The sequence below is a fragment of the Helicoverpa zea genome, chromosome 18 (genome assembly GCF_022581195.2).
Source record: "Helicoverpa zea isolate HzStark_Cry1AcR chromosome 18, ilHelZeax1.1, whole genome shotgun sequence".
NCBI classification, from domain to species: domain Eukaryota; kingdom Metazoa; phylum Arthropoda; class Insecta; order Lepidoptera; family Noctuidae; genus Helicoverpa; species Helicoverpa zea.
Genome location: NC_061469.1, coordinates 1,886,430 through 1,910,939, shown reverse-complemented (window position 1 = coordinate 1,910,939; position 24,510 = coordinate 1,886,430). Strand labels below are relative to the sequence as shown.

Here is a 24,510-nt window from a genome sequence, read left to right as displayed (position 1 = left end):
AGCTATTCCTAATTTCAACACAATATAAAACCCAGACTGATTCTTTTTCATACAAATTGGCTTGCAAAAAAATTGATAGATCTTTAAAAAAAGTCTCGACGAACAATTGCATATTTTCCCATTCCTTGGGGAATAATGGAGACCACGACCGGGAGCTCAGAAAGCCGCTTAGAAACAATGAATAATAACGTGGTCTCTTTCTATCGTTAAATAAACTATGAGACAAAGAAACCTTGCAATCTTCAGTACTCAGTATTGTTCTGATGCTGCGCTTTTGCTGCAAACTGAATATAAAAATTTCACGCTCCAATCATCTTAATTTCGAAATATTCCTCTCTTTTTCACTCTTTACCACGCTCGTCACCCGTCTCTCTCTGTTTGGAATCCTAGACGCAGCTCTGATATCGACGCAGCCTTATCACTGCCACGCCTTCACGTGAATTTTGCCTTTATTCTCAATACATTACAGTATGTTTTTCATTGATATGATGTCTTCTCAGAGGTTGTTCACATACCTGAATGGCCGTAGCGTAGTATTCGAGAATGGGCCCGCTCACATTCACAACAGCAAAGTCAGTGTCGCTCGGGACTTGGTGAAGAGTGAACGTGTGCGAAAATTTTCGCCGAAAGCCGGCGACCGCGTGTGCGATACCATCAAAACGAAAGTGACTACCAATAGTCGACTCACATATTTAATCTTTGGCAGTGAAGTTTAAAAACATGTGTGTTTTTAGTTAGTGTTGTGTTAGTTCTTGTTTATCGGATATCTGTGTCGAAGGTATGTCAACCAGTTCTCTGTAGTTTTTAATAATTACTAGTAAGGAACGTACAAGAATGATTTCCTTTCTGTATGCAACAACCGGTTTTTCGTCCGGTCAACCGTGGGAAGGTATTTGGTTTGCAATTTCATGTCTGATTGCGTGCATTGTTTGTATCGGCTCGTTAATATTATTTTCACGGATTCTATTTTAGATTACATTAATATCTTGTTTGTTGTTGGAATTCTGTTATTTATGATGTTAGTTTTGCGTCTGTTCCAACCAAACTTTATTTTTGTTTGTCTTGAGAATTCTTCAAAACTTCGTTATTTGTGTTTTGTTCGTTTGTGTGTTTTGTTATGATTGCAAGTTGTTGTATCATTATTTCGTGATTCATTATGCATGTCGTGATGTCTCACCCTAGTTTTTTATTGCTTTATCCTTCAAATACATAATTATTTACCTGTCGTTTCTAGAACGATTCGTCTTTCATCATCATTACCGTCATTTGTGTTAATGTCTATATTTTTATGTATGTAGTTCTCGCGTAATATTTAGTAGATGACCACCTGAAGTCGGGTTAAATTAATTAATATCTGCACTGGTCTCTGTATAATTTGTTACTGTGTTTGTGTTCCCAGGGCACGTTAAATTAATTAATTTGTTGGATTGTTAGCTTAATTTTGGCATTACGGTTGAAGTTGAACTCATCTTGATTGCCAAACTTTGTCGGAGTGAAAGAAACTTAGCAAAACTAAGTTTTGGTTTATCTTTAACTATTTCAATATTATGAACTACTAGACTTTCTGTCTCATTATATTTATCTTTGAGTTGATTTTAATAAGAGATTTGTAATTTTATTCTCAGCAAAGTTGGAGTAATTACTCTAGATATTTTTATTGTTATCAATTGCCACTGTAACTTAGCACAGAAACTATCTTTGATACAGATACCTAGTATCGTTAACCACACCTCGTGTTTGTATATTTATTACTGCAATTGCGAAAATAGGTAATCGGTTAAGATTAGCGTAGGTAGGTGTCATGTTGATTAAAACCTTTGTAGATTAGTAATAAAACTATCAATTATAGACACTTTGGTACATAACAGAAGGCGATAGGTCTCTGGAGATTTATCTACATCAAGATGGTTTAACTAAAGGATCAAGGTGGCACAAAAACTTGATTTAAGTGCAGTTGAAAACTGCGGGTTGTTCGAAAGAGATACCGCGGCCCTGGTACATAAAAGGCCTATGACGGAACACGACGGTTTTTAGTCAGTAAGAGTCTGACACTCCCTCACCGCTGCTAACCCACAGCGGGAGGGGTCATTTGATGATTTTTGACGTCGGAAAAAAAAAAAAGTGCAGTTGAAAATAACTTTATACCTAGGAGAAGATATAGGTATTTTAGGACATTTTTGACAAAATTCAATAGCATACATCGTTGGCAAATTCAGTATAATATACCTACCTCAGGAATTATCAGGAAAAATATACATACCTACAATGTTATAAGAAGCCAAGCCAAAAATGTACTTATACCTACGTATTTCGATGAAATTATTCAATAGATAACACTTAAAATTCTATAACCTCAGAAATTCGTAATCTTTCTTCGTAATTTTATGGGTTAGATAATAATTTTATCTATCACATTTCGTCAAGCTAATCGTCATAATGATGACTATCCCTTTTTTAATCGGGTCAGAAGGAGGGGTCTGAAAAATATCTTATTTATACTACCTACTCTCTGTCTGTATACCTACCTATTTGTCTTTGTGTCACGAATATTAAGATGAAGTGATTTAATAAAAATGAGAAATTATGTTAATCTAAATTAGAAGCTGGATGGGGTAGACACCATTTTGATCCATGTATTATTCGTTTTATTACCTTACTTTTTAATTTTTATATTCTGATACAGGAAATAATTCTCTGATACCTAGATGATACAGTGGACATGAGCTGTTTAAATCCCGTCATTACACATAAAATAAAAAAAGAACATAAAATTTAAGTCTTACTTTTGAAGTCTGTAAAAAATAAACAAGGCATAAAAGAAACAGTTTCATTTTACCAGACAAACATTAATAATTGTGAAAACATCTAGACGTGTAATTGACCCAAATTTATTGTCCTCTAGTGTATTTGTACCCGTATTCGAGCAGACTTAATCAAATATTTATCAAGTGTATTTACTATCTGATAATATAGCATAATAATAATTGTAACCTTATCTTGTGTATAAGTGATAAATAACATTATTTCTTGGCTGGGAAAAGTGTAATGAAATTATTACGGCGAGAATAGGCGCCCATTTTATTTGCCTTTATTTTTTCCCGCTTTTGTTTTTATGAATTGGTCATTTTACTTATGTTTTTCTGTTTATTTTGTAAGTCACAGACATAACATAATCGTAAGATAAGCAAAAATTTTAGAACAATATAGTTTGATTTTTTCGTCACGCTTTCAAGAAGAAACCTCAAAACCGATTTCAATATAATTTGATACATAGATACCCTAGAGCTTGAGAAAGGATGTAGGATAATTTTTATCCGGGTGCGGGCAGGAGTTTTCTTGAGAGGCGGGTGAGATTACGGGGTGCAGCTAGTATGATAATATTAGTGATTAGCTTCTGAAAGCGGTTTCACCGGCTTCCAGTGACAACTTCTCCACGAACCCGGATAAAAAGTAGCCTATAGCCTTCCTCGATAAATGGACCATCTAACACTGAAATAATTTTTCAAATCGGACCCGGATTTCTTGAGAATATCACGTTTTAATCAAGCAAACACACACTTCGGCTTTGTAATATTAGTATAGATAGTAAGATTCTATTGCAGCCAGATGTTCTAAGTCCGGATATAGTGCGTCTAATGTGCTTACTTAATTAAGTATTAATAGTAACAAGACTCATACCGGGAGTATTACTATAAATATAATAATAATTTAACTGTGGTAAATGGTGACCTATTTTGTTATCCTTCTTTGTACACATGTTACGATAAAAACGTGTTGTTTTAGCAAAACATCTCCGGTCTTACCACAAAAACTTTTTAACGTCAGTTTAAGACTTGTCTAAAAAAATGTCAAATTATGACGTTGACATATGGTTCACTTTGGAGCCACATTTTTTTTTAGACAAGTGTAAAACAGTGGTTAAAGTTTTTGTAGTAAGGCCACTCGAGTCTTTCGATAGTAATATAGCTGAATAGTTTGTTTATATGCTTTAGCGTTCTAATCATAGGAACCACTAGGCTAATTTGAAAAAAATCTTTCAGTATTAGATAGTCTGTGTATCGAGGAAGGCTATAGGCCGTTTCTTACCTGTATACCCACGCTATGTAGGTAGTTCCCTCGGGTCAGTTTTCTGAACTTCTTCCTTGCGACTTCTTGTAGAAGTAATCACCGATTTGGCTGAAAATTGGCAGGGCAGCATAGGACTTTTAATCCCCATCTTGGTACGCGAACTAGTTCCCTGGGGATTCCGGTAAAACCGCGGGTGAAAGCTAGTAAAATACTTCTTACAGGAAAACTGTCATCCAAAACAAATGACAGTTTTTGTTGACAAAGACTTACGTCAGAGGTGAGACATAGGTCAGCATGATAGCCAGGCCTACTGGGAGTTATGATAAAGATAAAGATAAATAAGATAAAGATAAAGATATATTTATTTTGCAAATATGGGTACAAAAGTAAATGGTGTTATAAAAATAAATAAGTTCTGCCATATTTTGCCATTCGGCGTGCAAACATTTACAAATTGTTGACGTTACAACTAAACAATTAAATTATACAAATCAGTAGCATTAAGTAAAAACTAGATGAAAATTCTTAACAATATAAATAAAATAAAACAATGAAACAAATTAACAGTATTCAATTAATGTGTAGACTTATTACCGACTAATTTAATGTCTTTGTCAGACAGAAATTCACTTATATTATAGTATGCTTTGGTAACTAAATATTGCTTTAACTTATTTTTAAATAATTTAATAGGCAATTCTTTCCATGACTTAGGTATATTATTATAAATGATCGGAGCCATGCAGAAGACACTTTTGCGCATTAAAGTAGTCTTAGCGGTCTGGAGACATAGTCGGCTATTGTCGCGTCTGTTTCGTGGAACAGTATCAATATAATATGGAATAAAATATAATAAATATAATAATAAATATAATAAGCCCCGCAGGGCATCTGAGGCGGATGACGGGGAGTAGCGACCCCGCGGGGCTATATATCCGAGTGCTCCAGGGAGAGTATACTGTCCCCCATCTCCGGCTTGCCGGAGTGAAGCATGACGGGGGATAGGTCTCCCGCCTCTTGGCTTGCCTTCATCGGCCGGTCAGAGTGGAGTCGCTAGAGCAAGGTTAGTCCTGCTCGGAGGGTAGGTGCCTCGTGGTAAGTGGCGAGTGGGCCGGTGATGCTGGACCCACAGGGAGCGCGTGATCTGCGTTTAAAGTCCGCCGAGGTATCCTCACCCTTCTCAGCCGCTCATGTCCCTGTTGCCCTCTTGTTGCTTTTCAGTGACTGATTCCCGGGGGCCCAGTAAGTGAGTTGGCGAGTCTCCACCTGCCATTTTAACATGTATTTAATACATTGTCATCGGCAGGTGCGATAGTTCCCGTAGTTTCCCCATTCCTAGTCCATTAGCATCCCATCACAATAGCCTAAGTAGTTTTCATCCATAGTTAGCAATAGTTTAGCACAGAACCGGGGATTGTCCTTGGGTACATTTCTATAGTGTATACAGGGATAATCGTCGGTTTTGTGTTACCATTTCATTAAAGTTGTCTCAAAAGGGCTTCAGCGTGTTGGCTTCGGCCCCACGTTCGCCTTCCAAAAATCCGGGACTCTGTAGTCCCGTGGTCGGTTAGAGACATACAATATAATAAAAATATAATAAATATAATGTGGAACAGTATCAATATAATATATAATATGGAGAAATATTACATTTTTTCTACTTAACCTTAAATATTCTGGTAGGAGTAACTAAGCGGAAGGATATGAAATAAGTAACTAGAAAAAAAAATATATAAAAATTCTTCCAAGGATTTCCGCCAAAAAGGCGTATGGTAACTCTCCTTTTTAAGCAATTAACAATTTGTCGTTAGATGTACAAAATACTCTAACTATCAAGCAGGTGTGAATGTACTAGACAGTTAAGATCCTTAGCTATTTAGCAGAAACAATGAATACAAGACAATGATTGAGAGAAGATCAAGGGTTACATCCAATCTATATTAATTTTAGCACAAGTAATAATAAAAATAAAAAAAACTGCTTAGGTATTTACCGACTTATTTTGCCCTTCGTATGTACACATCCCCCTCACTTAATTTAACATGGCACTTAAACGATGTTTTCACTGTCACTTTCACATGCTTAATGCAGCCAGAAATACTTGAGAATGATTTAAAGGTTCGTGAAGTAATGTAAAGCCGAAAAGACTTTGGAACATTCTCGAAAGTTGTGCTATATGTCTAGAAGATTGCTGGAAAAATGCCTTCTTGAAGCAGAGGTAGTTGATGAAAGAAATGAGGTACGAAAAAGATCCTGATCAGTTCTCTTCAGTCAAATTGCTCTTATTTTTCCATTGAATTGGTTTAAAAGACAAAAATATGTTCTCAAATATCTTCACACACAATGAAAGTATATTAAAACGTTCGGTATGATAACCAAGCGGATAATATCCTAAGGCATGCTGAATGCAAACAAGGTCTCAGCTCAGCATATTATTATTATCAGGTAACCAGGTAACCTACAATAGTACTGACCACCTGACGCTGGTTTTCAGCTGCAATCCACGAGTACGATGAATACCGCGAATGACCTCTCCTTGTCTGGATATATACAAACTAATGATCATAAAATTCTGACAGGAACTGCTCAAGCGACTCCAAGACGCATCATAAGTCTAAAAATATAAAGCGGAAGTATACCTACTATCTTCTTTCTATAGAACAAGTTAAGGAATGCGAATATTGACTACAGATTACAGACAGACAAATATTTACCAGCTTCAGCACTTATCGTTGTGTGTTTATGATAAATGTGCAAATAGAACAGAAGGCTCACTAAATTCTGCTAGTTACTTTCAACCTTAGGAACTTAGAAATAAGGATGAAAAGAAGTCGCTGGGCCGTGTTTGTACTTATATGGGAAAAACAACGCTTATCATTTCATAAGTCGTTAATTGCTATGTATTTTTTTAACCATCATTTTGATATTTTAACCATCGACAGAAAAAGAGTGTTATTATTAATTTAACAATTTTTTTATACTTATCTGTCTATCTATTTGTCTGTAGTAGTATCACATCTCCCAAACGGATGAAACGATTTTTGGAAACAGATTGAACGTGTAAATTCAATTGGAAAACGGCTAGTGTTTTATATTTTTAATATTTCAGTTGTGTAATCGTCATCAGCTGAAAATAATGACATATATAGTTACCTACATAAAAAAGGTTTAACTAAACTATATTATAATTTACCTAAATCATACAATTTCAGAGTGAAACTTCTGCACCATTTATTTCCATAGCTACAAGCGTTAGTCCGTTTACATTAGTTTGTGGACGAGCCAAATAATATAATGTAATATGAACATAAGCGGTGAAATGGCGAGAACAGTTTGCTTAAGGAAAATATATGGACTTCGGACAAGTATTTTACCTACTTATGTTATACAAGGTGATACAAAATGTCTAAGTGATTATACTAAGCCAACTGACGTTATGAACGAACATATGCCCGGCGTGCTTGTTACTCTTTCATGCTAAAACTACACAACGGATACTGGTGAAACTTGGTAGTAATAAAACTTATATCAGAATTAAATAAAGGCGATTAGTCCAAGTCCATGTGCGGGAAATTGGTCTCTAGGGACGTGAATGAAACCGTGACCTACAGCTAGTATACATTAGCTGTATGTTTTTCTTACTATGACTCTTTGTCTGTTCTAGCTACGAATTAAATATTGATTTATCTTTTCATATTTTTTGCAAAATTTTAATTCATTTTAAATAGAGTAAGCATACCAATAAAAATTAAAACTGGTGTCCACATGGAATCTCTCTCCTTTACATAAGGGACTATTTTAAACCTCTTTTCAGGTTAACGTTTATTTTGAAACACTCTATATATAACTGCAGTTTAATTATCAATGCTGTCAATAACAATGTACCTAATATGGTGTTTCTTTTGTTATTGAACAATAATCATAATACAATATTACTGCAATATTATTTTGCTTTGTTTTGCATTTGCACTAAATTCTCGGAATGTGTAGGTAATTATAAAAAATAAATGCGTAGTTTTGTGATATCAGAGAAAATGGGTTTAATGGAGAATTCTGTATTCACGATTCTGCATTCACGTTTCGTAAAAAAAAGATCCTAGAATTTCATTTTTTGTTGAAAAATATTGTTCATTCTTGTTTGGCAGTTATTTTTATTCATAAAAGTACCCGTACACTGTTAACTCTTACGGCCAGTTTTTTCATCAAAAGTTAAAGCTAAAGTAATGTCTAAAGTTAAAGTAACGGTCAAATTCGTTTTTTCAAGGCTAAAGTGACAGCAAAATTCATAGAAAAATTGAATTTAACCGTTACTTTAACTTTAGTCATTACTTTGACTTTTACTTTGGCTTTAACTTTTGATGAAGAAACTGGCTGTTAGTCGGCTGATAGTTTGTTCGGGCTCATAAATCAGTATGAAGATGAATGACAGTACGCACATAAACTTTGATTGGGATCAAGATATTCGTAAAAAAATGCTAACCATCGGGTCTTCATATTACCAGGAATATTAAAATCTAGGTTTTTCACTAAAAGCCTAATTCATCACAATCACACTTTGACTACCCAGACAGAAAAGTTCCCAAATTTCGCGACAGACTTCCCAACCATATTTTATTCTGAACCCTAGTTTTCTTCAGTCAATATCTGAACGTCAAGTCTGATCGATGTCCTTGGAAATATTATGGTAATTTATCAAGAGGTTGTGACGGTTGACGCGGCAATCATTTTGGGAATATTGCCTGAAAATGGGCCTATAAATCTAGCTGTTTGTAATCAAGTGGGAAATGGGAGTTACAGTATTGTTTTTGGCCGGGTGAAAAAAAAGAAGGTTGTGTTTTCGACTGGTGTATTCATTTTTAACACGCAGTCAGATAGGCAGTCGCTTCTTGTAAAGCACTGGTACTCAGCTGAATCCGGTTAGACTGGAAGTCGACCCCAACATAGTTGGGAAAAGGCTCGGATGATGATGATGATTCATTTTTAACACGCTTATATTAGCTTCACTTATAACCATGTATGTAAGAAAATCTTAAAATCTTAATTTGACCCACTTCCCGGTCTTCGATTTGGATGTAATTTTGCACACGCTCTGAGTTCTGATGACGATACATGACAAGCGTGATTTTAAATTTTTAAATTATCAATTTTTTTATGGCACTGTAGGGTAAATTGTTGACCTCATTGGCACAATGGTCACCATGCTGTAGGTAGTGCTGAACTGTGGTCCCGGGTTCGATTCCCGGTACGTTCAACATTTGTGTGATGAGAATGTCTGTTGGCTGTGGTCAGGGTGTTATAATATGTAGGTATCTGGGTACAATCCACCAACAAGGGTGTCCGTCCACCAACAAGGGTGTCCGTCCACCAACAAGGTGGTCAGAAGACCTTATAAAGGTTACCAGGTTAAACAGGTAGGTATCTGTGGAGATTAAAGGGGGAGGCCTATGTTCAGCAGTGGACGTCATAATATGGCTGAGATGATGATATAATGTGACTTTTGTGTAGTTTATGAAATCATACACAGTTTCAACTTAGGCTAGCCGTAGACTCTACCAAACAACTTCATAAACTAACATAAGTACAAGTAAGCAACTACTATAGGTTACTCACGGCCAGTTTCTTCATCAAAAGTTAAAGTTAAAGTAATGTCTAAAGCAGTGGTTCTTAACCGGTGGTCCGCGGACCACTGGTGGTCCCTGGAGGCATTCCAAGTGGTCCGCGAAGCTTAGCTTCGCGACGTTGCTATACGTTATCCAACTTTATTTTTATCAACTTGTCTATGCGAGCGCGGGTTTTCTTATGGACGTATATCGGGTGTGTCGTACCTAGTCCCCCCATTCATGAAAATGTATGTTTGGGCTACATTTTACGTACCTAATTTGGGTTTTGAGTCTTAAAAAATAATTAAAATTTCGCGCTCGCTTCGCTCGCGTTTTCAGAAACTATATACCCTTATTTTTGCATTTGTCAACAAACAAAAAGTTAAGTAAGTTTGGGCTAGTCCGATAAAAATTTCGCGCTCGCTTCGCTCGCGCATTTGGAAAATACATAGGCGTATGTTTTTCTTTCTTTGCATTTGCTTACCTGCAACTGCCGACATACGTTTAGCTTTGAGTAGAACTGAACCAAAATTTCAGAAATTTGTAAAGAGAAGTCACAAAAATGAGTGCTAAAATAATTATAAAGTATGCTTGTATTCTTTATCAAAGAACTCTCAATTTAGGTAAACCGATGAGGTGGTCCCCGGCAAGACAAACTTTAGTTAAAATGGTCCCTCATGTCAAAAAGGTTAAGAACCACTGGTCTAAAGTAAAAGTAACGGTCAAATACGTTTTTTCAAGGCTAAAGTGACAGCAAAACTAATAGAAAAATTGAATTTGACCGTTACTTTTACTTTAGACATTACTTTGACTTTTACTTTGGCTTTAACTTTTAATGAAGAAACTGGCTGTAAGTATATAAACTTAACTGCGGTGCACAAGGATTAATTTTATTAGGTTAACGATATACCTTATCAGTTAATGTACAGCTTTTAATATTGCATTTTGATTAGAATTTGTTTATTGTAACACCAGCCATTTTCCCGCGGTTTGACCTGTGTCTCGTGCGAACTACCGTCCGTACCGGGGTAAAATATAGCCTATGTTACTCGGGAAGAGTGTAGCTTTCCAACAGTGAAAGAAACATGTTTCAATTCAGTTCAGTAGTTTCAGAGTACTTGGGGTACAAACAAACAAACAAACAAATGTTTCCTCTTTACTATATTAGTACTGATTATTCTAGGTTAGATAGTTAGTTCTAGATTGTTAAAAACCGGTGTTTACCGATAACCGGTTTTAGGTCCGGTATTTAAGTATGTCTAGTATGAAGAAAAATCGGAATTTCTTATTACGGTATTTAGTCTGCATTCTTTATAAACAAGATTATTGCTTGCATTTATTATTGGAGGAATTTGAGATTATTTACATAAATGTTTTTGCATATTGTTGGCATGTATATTCTATCGTCATTAATGCGATTGGCTACCAACTAGATAATTAATGTAAATCACGCACAGATAAAAACTTTTTTGACTTTTTTTTATTGAAAACTAGATTCCACCTGCGGTTTCACCTGCCTCCCGAGATAACTGCTTCCTGTAGCCGGATTGTGACAAAAAATGTCCTTTTCCCAGGTCTAAGCTACCTCCCACTAATTTTCACCTTAAACGTTTCAGCTCTTCTTGAGTTATAAGCAGTGTAACTAAGTCGACATTCTTTTAAATAATTACAGAATAGCTGTAAATTCTACATGATTGTTTTAGCATATTTTTAGATATTTATATAGGCCACATAAAAACCTTAATACAGCCGAAAATAAACTAAATATCTAATAATGCGTAATACTATACAGTTGAACAAAATAACCGTGACGGTTGTGAACCCTTTTCATCCGAATAGGGTCCCAAATCGCAGGTAATATTCAGCTTATTCGGATAATAATAATTTTCAACTATCCTCATCATTACTGGATGTAGGGTAAAATTCTAACTAAAATATGTATGTAGCTGGATATAGGTAGGTAAGTGGAAAAATATTTTCCTAGTATTATAGTTCACGGTAGCGGTAGGTACCCTACGGCTTCACCCTAGGGAGGGAACTAGAAAAAACAGCCTATTATGTCTAGCTATCTGTGTAGCAAATTTGTTCAGTAGTTTTGGCGTGGAAACCTGGCAAATAGATAGACACAGTTATTTTCGCATTTATATAATAAATAGTACCTAAAGATCGTTTTGATTTTTCTTGTCATCAAAACTAATAATGTCTCCTCCTCATATGCTCATATCTCAGTGAGCACACTTTCAAGTATTAGTCTATCTACGTGAGCTCAAAGCTTACCTAAACTCCGCTATCACTGAGGCGTCCAAAACTCAATAAAACATATCACCAGCATATTCCACATCGATTTCTTTAACCCTTAAATACACGTCACAAACTTCAGTATTTAGGTAATGTCACGGTACAGTGCACCTTATAATCCCATCACAATATCCTCGGATGCAGTGAAGGGGACAATATTTTTAGCACAAAGGAACCTCAATCCTTATAGAGTGCAATCAAAACTATATCTTCGCTATGCCTTGATAATAAGATTATGCTGCTAAAGAGTAGTAATTACTGACGCACTGCACTACTGAGGGTCCAATGAGCACAGTTTATTTTTTACAGGTTTTAGACCCGCATAGATGCAGTCCAAACTAAAAAATATATAATAATGTCGGGACACCTTTCCACACACGGTCGCGCCGGTTAGCCCCATGCTAAGTTATTAATTAACTTGTGTTATGGGTGCTAACACAATTGATAAACTACACATAACTACATGTATACATATTTATAAATACATATTGTAACACCCAGACCACGGCCAACAAGCATGCTCATCACACAAATGTCGACCGAACAGGTATCGATCCCGAGACCTCAGGTTCGGCAGACCGGCATGGTGACCATTGCGCCATCGAGATCGTCAAAAATATTATGTCACATATTTCTGTATTTAATGTCACGGTACAGTGCATCTTATAATCCCATCACAATATCCCCAGACGCAGTGAAGGGGACAATATTTTTAGCACAAAGGAACTGCAATCCTTATAAAGTGCAGGTTCCGTGATGCGTGTGATGCGGCCGCTTGTTACACCGAAGCGTAACGTGGCTTTCTTTTTTGTTTTGTAAGTAGTTCACGGTTTTTGGACGGTTGGTTCATTTTGGATGAAATATTTTGAGCTTAATTTAAATTGCATATTGTTCTTTGGATTTGAAAAATATACTAATATTGTATGTATTAGTTAGGTGAACCACACCGTTCTCTTCCTTTGAGATTAGCTTCCAATAAAATAATTCTATGTATTGAACGCCTTAGTACTATTTAACTATGTATCTTCTTTTTAGAAAACTCAATAGTAAAATAAAGTAAATGTTTATACAATAAATCATTAATTTCGGTACATTGTAAATCAAAGTCAATTAAACAATGTTTATTACAAGAATATCAATAATAAATTAATGCCTCAAGGCGGACGCCAAAGATCTTAAATGTCAACCAATCAATCATCGTAAATTGATAATAAGATAAAACTAATTATAATGTATCGAAGTGTCTTTGTATCTTCCTACGCGAAAAAATAAAAACCAGTAATAAAAATCACGCACGCCTCAAAGGGTTGTCAATATAGTTGAAAAAATCTTTAAACGTGATGGTTTATCAAACCGTAACCATATTCCTTCTGGAGGTCTACCAGGCTTTGCCAGCAGGATTCGGCCATAAATTCAACGTATAGAATACTTCATCAGACCCTGGACACGAGAATCAAAGGAATACTATTTGATGGGTTTCAGTCACTAACATTCTATTCTTAATATTCTATACTAGGCGGCTTCGCTCGCCTAGAATTCGGTTATATCGCGTGTCCAAGAGCATTCTTTAAAGGTAAGGGATAAAAACTATCCTATGTTCTTTTTCAAGATTAACTCTATCTCTGCAAAAAAAAAAATATATTAAAATCAGTTCAGTGGTTTAGACGTGAGAGCGTAACAGACAGACAGACAGACAGAGTTACTTTCGCATTTATAATATTAGTAGGGATAAACATTATCACTGAATAACATAGGCTTCCTATTTTTTATATCGGATACTGGAAGTATTTTCCTGCTAAGCGAGTAAAACCACGGATTATGAGTAGTCTATGTTAAAATATACTAAAGATGATCGTCAAACTTCAGCGGTATGAGTGTCGGCTCGTGTGGGTTAACACCGATGTGGGTATTATCATTTTATTGTTTATTTTATTGTTGTTCCACCCACTTGGAGCTTAGATGTAGGCGCCGAGGTCCGGGTCATACTGCGAGAAACTGTTTTTGAATTATTTAAAGAAAAAATGTATTTTATTTTTAAACAATGTTAAGGGCATTTGTGACAAATGGGCAGATTTACAGTGATTGTTACAATTTTAGGGAATTTGTTCTAAAATTGCGTATCCCTGTAATTATGATTGTGACGAAAAAAAAAATGTCAAGCCCAGTAATTGCTACATATGGGCTATCCAAGACATACCTGATTGGGTCCAAGTAGTATCTACATTATTGATTACCATTCAATAACGTCTTTCTTCTTATAAACTTTGTCCTATCATCACTTGAAAAAAAAAAACACATTATTTTATTCTAATTAGAACCGTCACAAAATCTATTCGATCTATTCGGTGTAACACCCGCCCAGCACAATGTTTATTTCATGCATCGTCTATGGTCCTAGGTATTCACTGCGTCGGATTGATTTATATCGCCAAGCCACACGGCTGTAGACTGCCCACGACATGGCATGCCAGAGATGTAGGCTTAGGGTATATGGGTAGGTATATTTCTGTAGTTGTAGTCTTTTTTTTTTCCGACGTCAAAAATCATCAAATGACCCCTCCCGCTGTGGGTTAGCAGCGGTGAGGGAGTGTCAGACTCTTACTGACTAAAAACCGTCGTGTTCCGTCATAGGCCTTTTATCAGGGCCGCGGTATCTCTTTCGAACAACCCGCAGCCCCGGCAGGCCTTGGCCCTGCTGGGCCCCGCTGGGGTTGCTGACATCTCTTTGATGTAGTTGTAGTCTTCTGTAGTGTTCTGAAGTAGGTGTAGTCTGTTCAGAGAAAGTGCATATTTATATACAGTTTCTGGAAAAAAGATAGCACAGGATTTATGGCTATTTCAATGATTCCTGGACTTGTAGTCTGTGTTTTAGAGTAGGTGATTGTTCTGAGAATATGTGTTCGGTTTTCTGGAAACCAAAAAAGCGGAATATTTTTGGTATTAACATCATAGAATAAAGAAGAAACACCAGTAAGCAGACCAATCTTTTCTTGTTCTTTATAATAGATTACGTGGTTTTGGGACTTTTGTATAGTAAATTATTTATACAAGTTTTTCCTCAATGATAGAACAAGATTAGCTATTGGTACGTACAAATTATAATACGCGAAAATTCATCGCCTACCCACAATTTCAATATGTTCCGAATGAAAGACAAAAGAGATAAAATATCAGTGTTCTAAACCAGGAATCGAATCTCGATTTTTAACGATCACAAGAACAATATGCTCTCTAATGTCCTAATATCAACTTTCATCTAGAAGAACAATGATTTGTGGAAATATATCCATTTTTATCCACTTATTTTAAAGAAGTCTGAGGTTAGCTCGAAAAGCTTCTAGCGACCATTAGAACTAGATAAATCTTGCCTAACATAATGGAAGATAGTTTGACAGCTTGACTGCTACAGTATGGCGATTGATCAATCCAGATAGATTGATGGCTTGAACACTTTGCTAGAGAAAATTTAGAGCGATTGCGAGTCTTTGACGATATTTCTAGAAGCTAATTATGTGACAACATGAGTGAGGAAATTACTCTTTAACGTTCGTGGTTTCACTCGCATTTTGACGGCAACTTAAGCTACTTGAACGAACCAATTTTCGTAAGACGTAAAATTGTATCTTTAGCATTAATGGCGGCTTGCAGCTATCTTCCGAGTACAAGTGCAGCACATGTGGCCATATTCCTTTCCTTCTTCACTATTTCTAAAGCCCTTTGGATAGATACCAGGGTCGCAGTATGTATCTAGCTCATGAAAGTGTCCATGTCATTAAGTCTAATTCCTACCAAAAACCCTTATGAAAAATAATTATGTAAGTAACCTATTTCTTCACCTTATTTGTTCACCTATTTTAAATCATTTAAAAGTGAACGCAAACAAATAGAAAGAAATACCCTTATTGCACATTACCAATAAACGATCTTGTTTCGAAGTACTAGGCGCGCATAAGACATAAGGACTACCTACAATCCTCATGTAGCACTCGCTGTGAGCACTTTATTGCGTACGAAGGATTGATTTATATCCCCGTTTATATCTGCGCTTGTGATGTCGGCCATCTTATTACGGTGTTTTGAAGTTATTTTTAATTATCTGAATAAGGTTAGTAGGTATGTATAAAATCTTTGGAATGTATTTTGCCTGTTAAAATATCATCATCATCACTCTTATACAAATTTTATTTGGGATCGGTAAAGCATGTTTTCTTCTTACATACTCTTCTAACTGCCGTCATAATTATCAAAGTCTACTAGTCCCCCTGCCGAGCACAGAAATCTACTCATGTGGTGAAGAAATGAGCATTACCCACCATCCACATCACCAAAATACCATGACTTTGACTTTGACCATTTCTTACATTTATTTTCTTTTAGATTGGCAAACAAATAAGACATATAAAAATACAAAATAGCTTTCTGAACCAAGAAATGTTAGGATGCCGAGGTAGCCATTTCACCAGTATTACTTATAACAATATAATTACGGAACGCTAATAAAAACGTTATAAATGATGTTATTCCTCGTGCATTTTGTGCGAATGATTGATTAAGATGTGTACGAACGAGAGACACTGGGAGATGGTTTATCTTTAGATAAGTAGGTACCTGCACATGAGGAATTTAGCCTACTGCTATCACGCTGGCCAGACGGGTTGGTAGAGGGTTTTAATTAATTCTTATGTTTTTTTATAACATCTGTAGGCTACAATATAACATCATTTATATACAATATAATATTGAATCGTACTTAGTACTTCGGCTTAGTAGATTCGGCTGAATTTATTCAAAAATGTATCTTCAATCTTGTCAAATAACTTTGCCCTTCTGAAGTCATTGGTCTCTGTGTTTTGTTTGTGAATTTTCACGAGTTCACGAGTGAGACTATTTGAGAAAAACTATATATTCCAGATTATTAATTAAAATGGAATTAAAACTTATTAAAGTTGGGAAATAAAAATGTTTAATTGTTGTTTGTTATTTATAATTATGTTTTACCTCCACTAATGACACTCGAAACACGTCAGAATAAACGTACCGACCTTCCTTGGTTCTACAACGAATGTGGTTTGCGGTGACGAGGCTGTGGTCTTCCCGTAACGTTACACTTTTACCTGCGTATCTACAGAATCATTTATAGAGAAACAGAAAAATATGTTTCTTGGTTAAATCTTTTATAAATACTATGTTCAAATAAAAAAATAATTGTAAGTGGAATGTCCATACTAATTTAGTTACTTATCTGTTGCAGTATTTCCTTAAATATATTTTATTTGAAAGTGGACATTACAAGACATCAACTGTAAGTATTTTACCTTGACAACGTAAAACATAATTAACTTAAGTCTAACATATCGTAGATACTATCTTCACTTAAAAGTAAATACATATGTCCATATACTTGCGACGTACCCTATGTCGCAGTCCCTAACCTGACTTTTCGTCACTTAACCACCTATTTCCCTTAAAAATACCAGCTGTAATTATGCTCTGAAACTAGCCACAAACCTTACAAAATGTCAAATATCTCTACCATAACACAAGCCACACATAACATACACAAAGAACAAAAGAAAGACGGAAGAACAAGCAAGTAGTTTCAATATCAAGCTTGCAGATGACATGTTAGCACTGTAGAACTATCGGTAACTCGTCAAACTCACTTTAGCTACCGATCGAGCAACTTAGAGCCACCATGTCGCAAAATGACCTACTTCGTTTTTGTCACAGTTCGCTTAAGTTTCCAATTTTGGACGTTTTTTCTTCGCTTTAGTTGGTATAAGTTAAGCTTTGGTTGGCTATGTGTTGGAAGAACTGTTTGGTTGGTTATGAAAATAGGGACGAAGTTGGGACGAAGTAAATGTGTTTAGGACATGTAGCAGGTTAGGATTAAATTATCTAATGATTTCTCACCTCTAAACATAAAATGGGACCAAATAGCGGATCAGTTACAACATCTTACTAAGAACTACGCAACTCTATTGAAGGTCAGGTGATTCACTCGACTAATAGTAAAGCTGGGTATTGATAATGCATAGTATAAGACAGGTCCAATAGGCGGTCTTTAATGTACGAGAACTTGCCACTTTCCCTATTTTAACTGTGTAATACAATCAGTCAAACTGGTGAGTCCATGTTTTCTTTAGACAATGTCAACTTTGGACCAAAGACCGCACACTCTTTGTACAACTTAGGTATATGTATTACGTACGATATCAATCATTAAAAAAAAATATGTAACAAACTAAAATTACTTTCACGTAGAGTACTGTCCCAACTCAACATAATCTACCTCTATTAGAAAACTTAAAAGATACAAAACAGGACATAATTATTAACCCTCTCCATCTTGGTAGCTTACCGTTGTTATGAAGTCTAAACACAGCTACTATATCACGCTAAGTAGTAACTTGAGTGCTTAGCGAATTTTTACTTGATTGGTTGGTGAAAGGAATGGGTAGGAAGTTTTGGCTCAAGCCGTTTAGGTGGTGTCAATACTCAATAGAGTTGAGAGTAGATCGTCGACATATACAAGATGAAATACATCTTCTAAACATAATTAACTAGTATGGAGATAATTAGTGATATTACAACAGGCGTGTTGCCATATGGACACACTCACAAGTAATTTGAATTACTCCACGCACCCAGATAAAATAAAGCCTATCTTCAGCCTTCTTCGATGAACGGTCTGTTACACTGAGAGAGTTCAAATCAGTTCAGTAGTTTTTGAGAATCGACCGATTGAACAAACAGCATTATAATATTAGATTTATCATATAAACGACATTTTGCTTTAATGACTCGATCTCACAAAAAAACACATTCACCTGAATTGAGAACCTCCTCGTTGTTAGGAAGTCGGTCAAAATGTTGCTCAGGGTATATCCCTTTATTATACTTGGATAATTAAAATATTATTTCCACCTTTAAAATGATCATTAGAATTCCATACACATAAACAGTTTAACTAATAGACTTGGTAACTACAAATTAAACCGCGATACGCGTTAAACTGCTCAGTTATCGTCCATTGTGTTTCCAAGGACATTCCTATAATATAATATACCAACGTTTAAGCTAGTTACACACGCACCTTATTTCGTGCCCCCAAACGTCAGAGATTTTCCGGATTTTTTATGGGACACATTCGGTTTTCAAGTGTCCGGGTTTGATTATGGATGTTTTTACACTAAGACTATAAGTATGTCATAATCAAATCTTACATTACCCACGACGGTGTTAGATTTGTTTTTAGTATTATCGAGGAAGAGTGACTTCTTTTTATCCGGATGCACGGCGTAGTTCCCACAGGACATGGGTGAAACTGCTGGTTTAATTTAAGAGAATTAAAATTTATTGCTACCCTTCCCAAATAGGTGAAGCCTTTAAATATATAGCTCGGCGTACCTATTAGAAAGAATAGAAAAAAAAACACAAAAAAAAAAATACAATATTTCCCAATACTTGTCCAATATCATGAAATTCAGATGGCCTTCCCAAACTTAAGCTCCACTCACAATAGCCCGTCCGTTACCTGACAAGTTAATCTCACTCGTGTATATGTCACCGTAAGATTACAAACATCGTTAGATTACAATCTATCTCGAGAGATTGTAAACTGTCGAATTATTGTAAACCGTAACACCTGATTGCAATTTAACGCATTATTTTTCGCTATATTATAATCTATCGATGAGAAATTGTCAAATTGTCAACTGTCCGAAAGCTCTCCCTGATTGGTCAGTCTTTTTGTAAGATCGAGAGCGATGTAGAGCGGTCAAATTGTCAACTGGCGTAGAACGGAATGCATCTTGCGCGCTGATTGGTAGAACGTCAAAAAAGACAATGTTCTTTGCAACTCCCGGTGTCACAGCTCTTTGACGTGCAAAAATAAGTGACGGTTTAATTTTTTATAAAATCAAAAATTGTACTTAATTTTTAAGACTCAAATTACACACAATTAAAAATTGTATTAAAAATTGAAGTTAGTGACGAAAACGAATCGCTGCAAAACCGACTCCACGTAGTCTTGTCTGCCCTACCCCTAGAGTGCAATTCAAAACCGCGTAGGCGCGGAGGGGCGAGGCGGCCTGCGAGCTGAGGCGCAGGTAGTTTCAGCGCTCGCCGCCGCGGCTGAGGCTGGCCGGCTCGGCCGGCCAGCAAGCCGAAGCTGCGGTGGTGAGCGTGAAAACCATCTGCGACGATAAGCTCGCATGGGACCGCCGGAGCCCCGCAGCGCCGGAGCCGTGACAGAAGTTATGCTTGCTGCATGTTGCATGCTTACTTCCATGCTGGGTCAATTAATATGGGATGTGTTATATTTTAAACAAAAAACTCAGTAGGTACGAGTTAAAAAATTAGAAGGTAAATAAATATTTTTATGATGTCATTTAATAGTATTTAAGAAGTTTACTGTTAGAATGCATGCTACAAATTTAGATGCAAAAAAATAACCATCATGCTGAGTTGTATTTAGAGTGGAAGATAACTCGTGGCTAAGATAGTATTATTTAGATGCTCGACGCTTTATTAATTGTGGCTGACTTAGTAATTTAGAAGGCAACATACATTTTTGGGGGCGAATAATGATATTAAAAAGAAGCCTGTTTAATTAGCACCCCTTTTATTTTATTTTTAAATATTAGTTTGTATTTGAAGACAAAATACCTAACTGTATTTTTATAAGAGTTATTTTTATATAAATTTAATACTTGAAGAATTTTTGAAGAGCATTTATTTTATTTAACTGACACCTCTATTTCATTCCTAACTCTACGGGAACTCCATGGGAACAGAACGGCTGGTCGTGATTGGTCGATCTTACAAAAAGACTGACCAATCAGAGAGAGCTTTCGGACAGTTGACAATTTGACAATTTCTCATCGATAGATTATAATATAGCGAAAAATAATGCGTTAAATTGCAATCAGATGTTACGGTTCACAATAATTCGACAGTTTACAATCTCTCGAGATAGATTGTAATCTAACGATGTTTGTAATCTTACGGTAACATATACACTTCCTTATGCTAGGATCTATTAACACAGGTGTTAAAGCCTTGAGGAATAAGGCAGCGTGCTCTATGCAATTTAGATTAATTCTTCAGAAAATTGTTATAATCATAACACAATTTTTAACTACAAGACTCTGAACAATTCTAATTCACAAAATGATCTACATTTTTCACAATATATGGCCAGCGCCAATTAAATCTAATGACTGCCATAACCATCCTTAAGAATTTCCCGAAAAAAAAAACGCATTTTTACAAGACGTCCAGTGTCATCAGAAAAGAATGGTTGCCCTAACCTTAAGCTACAAACTAATAGTCCGTCCGTTACCTGACAAGTTAATCTCACTCGTGTATACACTTCCTTATGCTAGAATCTATTAATACAGGTGTTAAAGCCTTGAGGAATATAACTGAGCTGTTGTTTCGCAAGGATATTACGTAATAAATATTATTATAATATTAAATGATCAGTTTATGTATGGGTGTTTGCTACGCTTTTACGATAAAAAGGATAAATGAAACAAAAGACGACGAATAAGCAAAGATTCTTTTAATCGGTCCAATTCTTGCTGAGATTAGCACTTTCTAACGAACAAACTCTTCAGCTTTACCTAAGTGTATTATAGTAGGGTCCTTTACATTTATATACTTTCAAAGATATTCTAAAGACGGATGTACATAATTATTTATATTCATAGCTAGACAGTATAAACTCAGCACTTTCAAAAAAGTGCCTTCCAATTTCCCTTTCATCTTCTGATATACGTTGACAGTAACAGTTGAACACTTTTCTAAACAAAGTGTGGCTGCAAAACGGACGTTATTTTAACGTCATAATCTGTATTTTTTTTAGAGAAGTCTTAAAGTGACGTTTAAAAGTTTTTGTGGTACGACGGTAACCGTCTTACCACAAAAACTTTTAAACGTCAGTTTATGCCTTGTCTAAAAAAATGTCGAATTATGACATTGACATACGGTTCATTTTGCAGCCAAAATTTTATTAGACAAGTGTAAAACAGAGGTTAAAGTTTTTGTAGTAAGGCCACTAATGTCTAACTTATGTCTTATCTTTCACCATAGCAAATTGGGTCCAAAAACAATTGACAAACGCAAACAATAACCCGCATAGGCACTTCCCAACCCGTCATTATTTACTTCATAACATTCATGACATCACCTAATGACGGTTATTTGAAGATAAAGCGAATGATCGCACGCGCAGCATTTATCTCGTAATTCTGTATGAAGGTGTTTTGTACGTGGGTGCATCGGTGATTACCTATGTTTGATGTCATTTCCGCTGTGGAAATAATTTGTGATAATGTTCTATTATACTAATATGCTTGAAGTACAATATGTTCTATCTATCAGGCAAATTATAATTGAATGCTTATTTAAAATTAAGCAAACTGATGTAAAATTATGTACAAAATTTTATATAAATGCGATAAGGACTTTGTCTGTCTCTTTGCGATTAATTGTGCGTGAAATCTGGCACAAAATTTGGCGATAAAGGCGAATAATTACGATGATACCATAAAGCTGTAGTTGGTTCGCATTATTTTTAGAAAAAAAATATTTTGTGTTAGATCCATAGAGCCATCTTATCGAAACAGGATACACTTTATGAAGTAATTCAAACTAGGCGCGAGTGAAACTGGTGTCCGAAGCTAGTATGTTAATATTTATCCTTATGATGGTAGTTTCTTTGGCATGTGGGTGAAACTGCGGGCGGAAGCTAGTTTATTTTGAGTCAGTTCAAAAGGATTCAATTGTTAATTGAGATACCTCGTGGTTCATTATAGACCACCCGAGAGTTAATTAGTGTTAACCATCGTTTGTTAAGAAATATGTAGTATGAGTAGGTGTGAAATGAGTGCAGGTAGGTCATAAATATAGATCTACATGTACAAAAAGCTAAAAGTTTGCGTTCAGGAAATAACTGTATTTGAAAAAAAACACAGTTTAAAAATGCTTACTTTTTCAAGTAGATAAATATAACTTCAATTCTTATCATATTTCCGGATATGACGCCGGAATTAAGTGTGTCCAATCCTTTGATAAAAATTATCACCCAAGTAATATTTTATTACTATAATAAATCTTTTTTTTTATAAAAATCAGAACCAGTAGTTGTTGCTAAGCGTCTTTATATCAACCGTTTTTCTTTATCGTATAATTTTTTTTTCAGTTACAAGACTTTCCTGACACCAGTGAAATATATTTTTCTCCAAAAAACAGGCCTATCTAATTCTCGCAATAAATTACTTGTAAAGGACGTTTCGAGTTATATATTATCTTAGCATTATCTATTTCCAAACTAGATGATGTAGGTATATGTTTAGCATTTGAGTAACTGATAGCAGATTCATAGATTAAACATATGCAAATTCAACGTATGGTACTGTCGAAGACATTAATGGTTTAGCTAGTTTCAAAACTTCGCCATTATGCAGTTTTTTAGACCATTAGACATGAAGTACAACAAAGTGTGTGCTAAGTATGGATGTAGATGGATGGAGAGGAAGAGGAAGACCTAAGAAAAGATGGATGGATTGCCTGAAAGATGACATGAATAGGAAGGGAGTGAGTGTCAGTATGACGGGTGACAGGGAAAAATGGAAGAGAATGACATATTGCGCCGACCCCAAGTAAAATTGGGAACAGGGCAGGAGAAAGAAGAAGAGACATGAAGTACAACAGATCCTAGGAACGCTCGTAATCCATAAAGGCTTCATTGTAATAAGTAATCAATGGTATACATTACCATATGTTATGTTTATTAAGGCCCGCGGTTACACTCCAGTTCTGTGGAAACTACCTACTTCCCGTACCTGGATAAAATATAGCCTCTATACTAGGAAATAATGTAAAATCCAATAGTCTATGATTTTTTTAAGTCCGTTCCGTAGTTTCGGAGCTTTTAGGGCTCAAAAAAAACAACCTCTTTATAATATTAGTAGAATAGATGGTATAAATAAATACATACGAGTCTTCAAAATTGTAAATACTGACATTTCAATTCTTCGCTAAGCATTATACGCAAAATACAAAGTGCTCAAACATTAACATCTGTGACAGTACATACCAAGGCATACACCAACGTTTGACGGAATAAATTATACATAACTTGTGGCAAGGACAGCACTAGTTTTATCGTGTTCGATCGGCAAAGAATTTAAAGTGAGTTGCGTCATATTTTTTAGCAGAATTGTCGCTTGATATGATAGGCACTTTCGTTTGAGTGTTGTTGAGGCCGCGTTTAAAATAGTTCTGAGGATCTAAAACTGATTTGAGCGTCTTGTTTTTAATTAGGAGTGACTAGCTTTTTCCAGCTTTATTCGAACCGATGCAGCTGTATCATTGTTTTATAAGGAAAGACTGTCAATGGGGTATTCTCTATCAAGTAGTTACCCGGGCATCTCAAAACTTCTTAGCAAGACTGGTTGTCAGACTTTCAAGGTACCTACTGGGTAATAACTACGCCAAAGCAAATGACAAAAAAAAAACAAATGACAGCCGATAC

At 35.6% G+C, this 24,510-nt stretch overlaps 1 protein-coding gene across 5 annotated transcripts in view; it reads left to right on the top strand.

The window, feature by feature from the left end:
- The first annotated feature begins 581 nt into the window (after positions 1–581).
- Positions 582–24,510, top strand: part of LOC124638665 (rho-related GTP-binding protein RhoE-like) — a 161,687-nt gene continuing 137,758 nt past the window's right edge. For all 5 annotated transcript variants that reach the window (XM_047175668.1, XM_047175666.1, XM_047175663.1 and 2 more), the window contains exon 1: positions 582–778. The gene's annotated coding sequence lies outside the window, so the exon portion shown is untranslated. The remainder of the gene's footprint in view (positions 779–24,510) is intronic.